Below are 9,044 nucleotides of genomic sequence, written 5' to 3' on the forward strand. Positions count from 1 at the left end.
CCTAGTGGTTTATCTGAATTAACTTTCGATACAACTATATTGGGGTGTTACTGTACCTTCCTGTTCCAGTAAGTCTGGCTTCAGAGAGGGGCAGAACATCAGAGTTTTTAGTCTGTGTCTGTGTTTGTCTGGCTTGGGGTTGAGCTCCCTCGCTAGTCTGACGCAGACATAGGAGGGTTAACCTCCTTAGGTCACTCCCGAAGGTTTCTGTACGAGATGATTCCTTCTTTTGTGATCTAACAGACTAGTCCTTGTTGCTGTTCTCGGTGGGAGGATGAGATCCTCTCCCCGGGAGTAGCAACACCTTCCTTGCTTTGGTTCAGTGGGGGTTGGCAAGTATTGCTGGCCTCCCTCCTTGGATCTCCCTTAGGCTAAGATGAGTTTTCTTGGCTGCGGGTGATTCTTTACTAAAGCAAGGTTGGTAGGACCCTCTTTGTCCCTTCCCCCTCTATCTCTGTAATGGCCTAGCCGTTACAGTACTGTACGTCATTCTACATCTAAAAACCTAGTATAGGTTAGGATGTAGAATTGACTCAGTCCCTTGCCGGCCGGCAGAGTGTGCCTGCCGGCAAAGGTCTTCTGCTTTGAGTGCTGCCCGGACCTCCCTTGGTCCCTCATCCATGTCTGTCTTTAGAGCCAGACGGCATTGGTCAGGAAGCCTGAATTAGATTCTCCCCTTCCTTATTTGCACTCTTTCGGATTGCCGTGCTTTGAGGTAGTATACTCTCTTATCCTGGCATCCATTCTGTTTTCTTCTAGTGCTGTACCCGACCCGGCTGCCGGCCTATGTGGCTGGCAGCCGGGCAGTCGGAGTTCTCTGGTTCTTTTGCTGCTGGCCGGCATCGGTTGTTTACCTTTGCCGGCCGGCTATTGTCACGCCCTTGTCTGCCGGTCGCTACGAGCGGTGGCAGGCAGCCGGGTGCTACCTTGTGTAGCCGACATTGGCTGTTGCCGGCTGGCAGTTACTGCCGGCCGGCACATGCATTTGAACCAGCGTTCTGCCGCCTTATAGCTGTTAAGTAGTATACTTTAAAGCTAGTTATGGTATGTGCCGGCCGGTAAGTGCCGGCCGGCGCATTACCTTCTATACTGTACCAGTATTCTTCAGTATAGCATATACTGTAGGGAGAAAACTATAGTATAGTATTGGTACAACACTGTGTGTTCTAACACTTTTGTGTTGTCTTGCACAGCCCTTTGGTGTTGCCTTACAGATAAGAAAGTGAGTTCTTTCTTGTCTATTATCCGGTATTTTAAAATCATATCTTAGGTGTGAGCTCCACCTGTTTCCTCTGGAAATTTGTCATTGGTTACTCTAGGACAGATTAACCATACGATTTTATTATCTGGAAGGCTGCAACAATTGGTGGTGTGGGAAACACAAGTGTGTGTCTTCCCTTTCTGATTTGTTATGCTAACTGTGCATATCCAGTGATACGTGGTTCACTTGATACTCATGGAAATTTCTTCTCTTTACAGGAGGAACGTCCGAAGTGCGGAAGTGCTTTCTGCAACGTCCGTAGTAAGAACTTCTGCGGACATGAGTTATGTAGGAGGCACGCAGCATGCGCTGTCTCCAAGGGTGATCTCCTTTATTGGGACCCTCAGGTATGTACCGTGTGCTCTAACCTGATTACTGAGGCTTTTGATTCCCCTAGGACAGCGGAATCAAGGGATATAGCAAGGGAGAAGCTTCGTACCTGGGTAAGGGGCTTCCAGAAGAACACCTCTGGACCTTATCTTCCAAGTGAGAAGATGAGGGCTTACCTTTTCCCTAGGGCATCAGCTGATGCAGTGATTCCCCAGCCTCAAGAGGAGATTCCCCTAGTTCAGATCCAGGTGGATGCTGAAGTCGCGGTCGCCTTGCAAGACATCCAGTTGGACGACAGGATGTTAGACGTGTCCAAGCGTCTGGAGGAAGACCTCCTGGCAGGAGGCCAGGATGAAGTTCGAGCCCCAGACATTGTATAGGAAGAGGCCGACGAGGTGTCGGCTGCTCCGGTTCAGATCCCTGAACCTATTCCCTTAACATCGTCCGCTCTCCCAGTAGAGCTGGGACAGGCCCTCTCCTCCATTGTTGGAATGATCCAACAAATGCAGAAGGAGAATAATAAGAAGGCGGCTGCAATGGAACTGCAGATGCAGAAGCTTGCAGCATCACGGGGGCCCCGGAAAAGGCTCAATGTGAAAGACCTTCCCTTGTGCTCAGATGCTAACCCGTGGAGATATGCTGAGCACATGCCGATGACGACTGAAAAGATCGTCATGTCGGATAAGTTGGGTTCAGTTCCCCTAGAGGAGGTGGAATTCTGGCCCAGCAAGGGGTCTTATCCGGACTGTTATGTCCGGTTGAGGAAGGAACCAGCTTCAAAGGAGGAGACAGAGCCGAAGGAGGTCATAGTGATGGACCATGCTAAGGCTCAAGCTTTGCTTTCATCTTCGATGAAAGAGAGGGGCTTCACGAACTCAAAGGTAGCTGCATTGAGTAAGAAGCTCCCTTCCTTTGTGTCCTCTCCTGCTAGAGCCTTCCCCTTTTTACAGAAAGGGTTTGCGGCTGTATTAAAAGCAGTCGAGGCTGGCAAGCCTTGCCCCTCCCTGGAGGAGTGTAAAGCCTTGTCGCTGGCCCTACCTATGGACCACAAGGGCTGGAAGGACGTCCATCTTACCTTCTCAGTCGGGAAGTTGGAGGCTGATATTGCCGGACGTCAGTTCGGTGAGAACCTCCCTAAGCTGTCTGACTTTCTTTTGCGGAGAGAGCTTGTAGGGAGTTCGTGTTCACCTCGGCTACGGTGAGGCATGAGCCAAGGAAACTAATCTCCTCCAACATTTGGGGCAAAGATCTTTTCCCTAGCGAATCGGTCAAAGAAGTTATTGATAAGGCCGCCACGGAGAATAAAAACCTTCTCCAGAAGTGGGGCCTGTCTATCAAGAGAAAGTCTTCCCCGGATGAGGGTCCCCAACCAAAGAGGAAGACTAAGAGGACTAGGCTACCGTCTCGGCCAGCCAAGCCATTTAGACAGCAACAGCAACAGCAATTGCCGATGCCTTCAGTGCCCCAGATGGTGGCACAAACCCCGACCACATTCCAGTGGGTACCCAAGGCCGTGTCGACACAGTCCCCGGCATTCAACCCAACGTTCGAAGGGCAGTCAACTTCCTTTCGAGCAAAGCCTAGAGGAGCAGCCAGAGGCTCGTCTAGGCGCCCCTCAAGGGGAAGGGGATTCAGGGGTGGTCGCGGTCAGGGAGGCAAGACCTCAGGACAACAGTCCAAGTGAGATGATACCGGTAGGAGGGAGACTTCAGAATTTTCGGTATCGGTGGACCTTCGATCCCTGGGCCCACAGCCTACTCAAGAATGGACTGGGCTGGAGCTGGTACAGCACTCCACCCCCGTGCCCTCGGTTTTTCCAACACTCCACCCCCGTTCTGGAGGAGTACATCCAAGATCTGTTGGAGAAAAAAGTGATCCGAAGGGTAAAGTCCATCAAATTCCAAGGGAGGCTGTTTTGTGTTCCCAAGAAGGACTCGGAAAAACTCGAGTCATTCTGGACTTGTCGCCACTCAACAAGTTCATAGGGAACTGCAAGTTCAAGATGCGAACACTGCAACACATAAGGACCTTACTGCCCAAGAGGGCATTTACCGTCTCCATAGATTTGTCAGACGCCTATTGGCACGTTCCAATCAATCGTCGACTCTCCCCCTACCTAGGGTTCAAGCTACAACGAAGACTATACGCCTTCAGAGCCATGCCATTCGGGCTAAATATAGCCCCAAGGATCTTCACGAAGCTTGCGAGCGTAGCTCTCAAACAATTACGCCTAAAGGGAATTCAGGTAGTAGCCTACCTGGACGACTGGCTGGTGTGGGCAGCATCCAAGACAGAATGCTTGCAAGCTTCCCTGCAGGTGATCCAGTTCCTAGAGTATCTAGGCTTCAAGATCAACAGAAAAAAGTCTCGACTTTCTCCATCTCAAAAGTTCCAGTGGTTGGGAATCTACTGGGACCTAATGTCACATCATTTCTCCATCCCGGCGAAGAAAAGGAAGGAACTAGCTGGGTCTGTCAAGAGACTTCTAGATTCCGAAAGGATATCAAGACGCGAACAGGAGAGAGTACTGGGTTCTCTCCAGTTTGCTTCGGTAACAGACCCGGTGCTAAGAGCACAGCTAAAAGATGCAAGTGGAGTTTGGAGAAGTTATGCATCAAACGCACGAAGAGATCTGAGAAGACCAGTTCCGCTTCGTCTACGTACTCTTCTCAGGCCTTGGTCCCAAGCCAGACATCTAAAGAAGTCGGTACTTCTTCAGCCACCTCCCCCGTCGGTGACGATTCACACAGACGCCTCGAAGGAGGGGTGGGGAGGTCACTCTCATCAGAAAAAGGCCCAAGGGACTTGGTCCAATCTATTTAAGACCTTTCACATAAACTTTCTAGAAGCTATGGCAGTGCTCCTTACCTTAAAGAAAGTCTCCCCGCGTCACTCGATCCACATAAGGTTGGTGCTGGACAGCGAGGTAGTTGTGAGATGCTTGAATCAAGGATCAAGGTTGCCACCTCTCAACCAGGTGATGTTAGCCATCTTCTGATTGGCGGAAAAGAAGAAGTGGTACCTGTCGGCAGTTCACCTTCAAGGAGTCCGCAATGTGACAGCGGACGCTCTATCCAGGTTCACACCAATAGAGTCGGAATGGTCCCTAGACGCAGGATCATTCTCCTTCATCTTGAGTCAAGTCCCAGAACTGCAGATAGACCTCTTTGCGACGAAAGACAACAAGAAGTTGCCCCTGTACGTGTCCCCGTACGAGGACTCCTTGGCGGAAGCAGTGGACGCGATGTCCCTCGACTGGAACAGATGGTCCAGGATTTATCTGTTCCCTCCTCACAACCTTCTGTTGAGGGTCCTCAACAAACTGAGATCCTTCAAGGGAGTAGCGGCAATAGTGGCCCACAAGTGGCCGAACAGCGTGTGGTTCCCTCTGGCATTGGAACTACGGTTGAAGTTTCTACTGCTACCAGACCCAGTTCTGACCCAGCGAGTCCAGAAGTCGACTGTCTGCGCTTCATTACAGAAAACCCAGACCCTGCAGCTCATGATTTTCTCTCCCTAGCGGTGAGAAAGCGTTTCGGGATTTCGAAAGCCAGCATAGACTTCCTAGAGGAATATAAGTGCAAATCTACTAGAAGGCAATATGAGTCATCTTGGAGAAAATGGGTGGCCTTTGTCAAGGCGAAGAATCCGCAGGAGATCTTGACGGACTTCTGCTTATCTTTCGTCATCCACCTCCATGGTCAAGGATTGGCAGCTAACACGATTTCAACGTGTAAGTCTGCTTTGACAAGACCCATTCTATATGCCTTCCAGGTCGACCTCGCTAACGAGATCTTTAATAAAGTTCCGAAAGCCTGCGCTAGGCTCAGACCTTCAGCACCTCCAAAGCCCATTTCATGGTCTTTAGATAAAGTTCTTCATTTTGCTTCACTGTTGAACAATGAGGAGTGTGCGTTAAAGGATTTGACCCAAAAAGTTATTTTCCCATTTGCACTCGCGTCCGGGGCCAGGGTTAGTGAGATTGTAGCCCTCTCAAGAGAGGAAGGTCGTGTTCAGTTCCTGGATGGGGGAGAACTGAACCTGTTTCCGGATCCTACGTTTCTCGCCAAGAATGAGTTACCCACCAACAGGCGGGGTCCCTGGAGAATCTGCCCTCTGAAAGAAGATGCATCTCTATGTCCAGTAGAATCCTAAAGGTCTATCTTCGTAGAACTTCAGACTTCAAGGGTGGTCAACTATTCAGGGGAGAAACGTCAGGCTCAAATTTATCACTGAAACAACTCAGGGCGAAAATCACATATTTTATTCGCAGAGCGGATCCTGACAGTACACCCGCAGGTCACGATCCGAGGAAAGTTGCCTCATCCTTAAATTTCTTTAATTGTATGGATTTTGAACATCTTCGTTCATACACTGGCTGGAAGTCTTCCAGAGTGTTCTTTCGTCACTATGCGAAGCAAGTGCAGCAACTAAAGAGATCTGTGGTAGCAGTGGGTTGAGTCGTTAACCCTGCTGTTTAACTCTGCGAGGAACAGTGGTTTTAATTGGGACGATTAATTCCAGGGTGAGTGTGTAGTTACATACTGTGCTACAAACTAAGTGAGGGCACCGAGTGGCCCACGTTGACTGTTCCACTTCCAAAGGTGAACCTAGCATAAGTGCAGACATGTGTGCCGAGCGTTTCTAACGCTAATGTGACTGATTAGTAATACAGACTTTTATGACTTTGATACCTCGGTATGTTAAAAGTGGCACTAATGTTTTTCTTTCAGATAAACAAGTTTCTGTTTACTATCATACTTATGCTTAAAGTTTTGGTTATCCTCCTCTTATATATATATATATATATATATATATATATATATATATATATATATGTATATATATATATATATGTATATATATATATATATGTATATATATATATATATATATATATATATATATATATATATATATATAATTGTTGTTAACCTGTCTATTTATTGTCTGTCAATAAACTTGTTCTTGAGAATCTTGCGTCTCCTTCACCTGTGTCAATTTATTGGTATAATTGAGCATTCATTCTGTATATTTATCTGGGATAATTCTAATAGATTGTTCCTTTATGCAAGCTAATGTTGCATTGGTTTATGCTTTCCCTTAGCGGGAGGACTCCATCCCATTAGGGGACGGTGGCGGATTTACAAGTTTCCTCTTATGCTGATATAAACCTTTGTCCAATACAAGTATTGAGCGGAGAACTGGTCGATATTTCATATTGACGCAGTGGTTCTTTACAAACTATGCTTTACTTAATATAGGGTGAGACCACTATATTGGCTTGCCTGGTATTAATACATAGGTATATGTACTCTTTGAGACTTTTCCAGAGTCTAGTAGGACTCTTCCCTGTGGAAAAGTCTAGTAGGACTCTTCCCTGTAGGGGGCAGGAAGCTCTAACATGGTTTATGGTTTGTTGAAAATATGTATAATGGTAACATCTTAGGTCTCTAGGTCTAGTCGACCGGGGAAATACCTCCGGGGAGTACGGCACGTTCTGAGAATCCACAGATACAGTAATGCTCTGGTATACTTCCATCAGGACGACATGGCTTGAGCCCAAAAAACAGATTTTGAGCGAAGCGAAAAATCTATTTTTGGGTGAGATGGCCATGTTGTCCTGATGGACCCGCCCTTCCCTTTCTATGAAAGGGCTGTAGGACCCCTCCCTACATACAGTATCTGTAGCACCTCGTGTATAGCTACAAGGAATACAGATGGCGCCGTGAGCGGCGCAATGCACGCTTACGAAACGGGAGAAGAGAGAGCCTTGCGAACGGCTCTCCTTTTTCTTTCTCGTTTTCGTTTTCTTTCCAATTGACCCCTTCGAAGTGTTATCTCTGTTCGGGGTGCAGATTGCCATGTGGCGTGTCAAGAATACGTCCTCTGATATTTCGCGATATCCCTGGTAGGGATATTCGCTCCAGGAGTTAGAATTCTGGGTACCTTAAGGTAAATTCTCTGGGAATATCGCCGTAGTTGTAATATACCCTAGGAAGCTACCCTATAGGAACTTCCATCAGGACGACGTGGCCATCTCACCCAAAAATAGATTTTTCGCTTCACTCAAAATCCGTTTTATGCTTCGGCTAACTCCATCTAGTCATTTTATTTTTGAAGCATTCGTCCAGAAAAGGATTCTAACATATACCAACAATACTAAAAACGCGTACATTATCTAATCAACAAAACTAAACACACGCATATTATCTAAACGAATATAAAGAAAAAATTTTGTATAGAAAGTAAAGGAAATTTTGTCTTATTTTACCTAACGTCCTAATGTGCGTTAAAATATATTCCATTAGAAAAGTGAGTTATCTTTTTTACATATATATAAATACGAATCGCATTATTCGTTTTAGCGAAAGTTTTTATTTTTTACGGGCAAGCTAGATATTTTAGTTTTTGGCTAACTTAAACGCGCCAGTATATCTACAATTTTTTTTTATCTTGCTTTCATAAAAAAAAGTTCAAACTAATAAAGTTCAAAACGACACCAAAAGAAGTGTCTTGGTCTGGAGACAAGAAATATTGCTGAGCGTAAACATGCTCAGTAACGATTTATATAAGCATTGCCTTTCACATCATCATCATCATCATCATCATTATTATTATTATTATTATTATTATTATTATTATTATTATTATTATTATTTTTATTAAATAAGTGTACGCATTCGTTTACTGAGGATCTCTGCATTCGCAGATCTGACTTGGATTTATTACAATTTAATCCAAATGCATATTTCCAACAGAAGGTTGAAATGTTAAAATATCGCCCAGAACTAATATTTAACTTTATTCAACGATGCAAATAAAAAACTAATTTAATACGTAAAGATAGTCAGAATTGATTCTGCAGGATTTTGAAATCTCTTCCTCCCCTTTTGTTCCCTTTCAAAAACTAGAGTAAAATTTACTGTAAATATCCATGATCACAGTTATTTCGATTTCATGAATACGCAATGAAACTTTTGGATAAAGGTATTCTTATGAATGTTGAAAGTGGCAACTGAAACCAAATGGTTATTAGAGATAAGCTCATAGTTGACAGTCAATTGGGCAAATATCACTTTAAAGCTAATGAAAAAAGTCATGCTTTAATTACCTGAGTAACTTCCTTCTAAATTAGAATGTAAATCTCGGATGTTTCATTCATGTTATGCACCCTGTCTGATTAAATTCTCTAGGTTTGCAGTTGCATTACCCTCTGTACTTGAGAGAGAGAGAGAGAGAGAGAGAGAGAGAGAGAGAGAGAGAGAGAGAGAGAGAGAGAGAGAGAGAGAGAGAGATGGGCGTATACCATGTGGCTGGCAAACAAGATTCTTTTTTTATTACCGTTTTATTAGGCCACAAATAAATATACATATACTATGCCTCTACTTAATTTTGCAATTAACTTTTTATTCAAGAAATAGAAATATCACCTTAATTTGACACAGCTCTT

The sequence above is a fragment of the Palaemon carinicauda genome, chromosome 3 (assembly GCF_036898095.1).
Source record: "Palaemon carinicauda isolate YSFRI2023 chromosome 3, ASM3689809v2, whole genome shotgun sequence".
Taxonomy (NCBI): Eukaryota; Metazoa; Arthropoda; class Malacostraca; order Decapoda; family Palaemonidae; genus Palaemon; species Palaemon carinicauda.